Source organism: Octopus bimaculoides, chromosome 2 (assembly GCF_001194135.2).
Source record: "Octopus bimaculoides isolate UCB-OBI-ISO-001 chromosome 2, ASM119413v2, whole genome shotgun sequence".
NCBI lineage: Eukaryota > Metazoa > Mollusca > Cephalopoda > Octopoda > Octopodidae > Octopus > Octopus bimaculoides.
The window spans coordinates 154100584-154102393 of NC_068982.1; the positions used below are offsets into that span (position 1 = coordinate 154100584).

A 1810-nucleotide genomic window follows, 5' to 3' on the forward strand; every position below is an offset into this window, starting at 1 on the left:
ATATATATATATATATATATAATATGTGTGTATTCGTTAGAGAAAACAATCATTGCTTGTGAAGGTGTATGCAAATGTTCTCTCTCATGAAGAATCACTCACGTGTATATACATACTTTTCGGAATATACTAATGTACTCCCATATAAGCAATTTCCCATAAATACACACACACTTACACTTACACACACACACACAGATGCACCCACACACATGCATTCATTCATGCATACACACATGGATTAAATACACACATCAATGTATGTGTATGTATGTGTGTGTGTGTGTGTGTGTGTGTGCGTGTGTGTGTGTGTGTGTATGTGTGTGTAATGAGATGACTCTGCTGCTAAATGACTAATAACCAAAACTAATAAAAGAATAGGATATAAACTTACTAAGCGTGATCAAAGTTTCCCTGAGACTTTTAAGTTACTGTTATGTCTCAACGCTACTGCTATCTAGCACCTTCGGATGATCTCCACTCAACCGCTACACAGCTGCTACTCGACTGCTACTCAACACTACTCGACTGCTACTCAACACTTTTTCTCTTTATTCGGCACTTACGGTCATACCACAGAGGGGGACACTACAAGGACAGACACATTACAATGGGAATATAAAACATAAAACGAATGACAATGAGATATTATATAATGAAGAAATGAAATGGCTGCATGGGCCCCATTCCCATGCAGTACTATTTGAACGTTTATATACACTATTTCTATTTAACATTGTTCATTTTTTTCTATTGTTTTTTTCTTAATTATCTGTTTCTCTCTCTCTCTCTCTCTCTCTCTCTCTCTCTCTCTCTCTCTCTCTCTCTCTCTCTCTTTATAACACGAAACACTTTTACTTTTTTTCCTACTTTTTGTTCCTTTTATTTCCAAACAATTTTACTCTTTTTTTTTTTTAATATCTCATAAAAGGCTCCAAGTCCTTGAGTTCGATTACTGGTGGCAGCTCGTCGAACTCTACCGCTACTCCGAGCGGATCAATCTTTTCTGTATGTGTCCTTATCGACCACAATGGCCTTCACATTTTCAGAGTACACATCTGTGGATAACTTTACTCTTATAATATGTATAAATTTTACAATTTTTTTCTCCGTCTACTTGTTCTTTGAATATGTCACAAAATTCCATTTGTTTTTCCATCTTCTTGGTTTTTTTTCTTTTCTTCTTCCGTTACTGGTGTCTTTCCCTCTTCAACTCTAAACAATCTCTCCATTTCACCCTCGCACATTTGCACTCCCGAATCTTTTTCCTTCGCTGTGACAACCGACGTCATTAGCACTGCTTCCTCCTTCTGCAAATACACCTTTTCAATTGTCTTCTCTCTCTCTTTCTCCATCACCTCTTCGTCTGCCATCCCTCTGGTCACAGCTTCCTTTTCCACTTCTTCTTTCTTCTTTTTCTGGTTCTCTGGTGGCTAGTTTGTTCTTCCACTCCTCCTTCGTTTTCTTTCCACCACCGTGAATCCCTCCTCCGTTGTATTTTCTTCTGTCTCTGTCTGTACTACCTGGTTCGTGTTTTCCTGTTTTTCTGTTGGTTCTCTCTGTGGACATCTCGCCTTCAAGTAGCCTTTCTCCCCACATGCAAAACATATAGGCGGCCTGCCCTCCACTTTTACTCTAAATCTTAGGTCGTCGGGCAGCACTATCTCTTCATCGATTCCATTTAAATCTTCCACTGTTGCCTGGATAGTGAGTTCAATTCCATATCCCCAGTAATCAACACTTTGTGTTCTTGTGGCCTTCAATATCTTGGCCTCTTCCTTCATATTGAACATTATTGCTGTCATCAGCC

At 38.9% G+C, this 1810-nt stretch overlaps 1 long non-coding RNA gene across 2 annotated transcripts in view; it reads right to left on the reverse strand.

Annotated features, from left to right (window-relative positions):
* LOC106869603 (uncharacterized) overlaps positions 1 to 512 on the reverse strand; it is a 9972-nt gene extending 9460 nt beyond the window's left edge. For both annotated transcript variants that reach the window (XR_001409419.2, XR_008263544.1), the window contains exon 1: positions 395 to 512. This is a non-coding gene — a long non-coding RNA (uncharacterized LOC106869603). The remainder of the gene's footprint in view (positions 1 to 394) is intronic.
* Between the last annotated feature and the right edge of the window lie 1298 nt (positions 513 to 1810).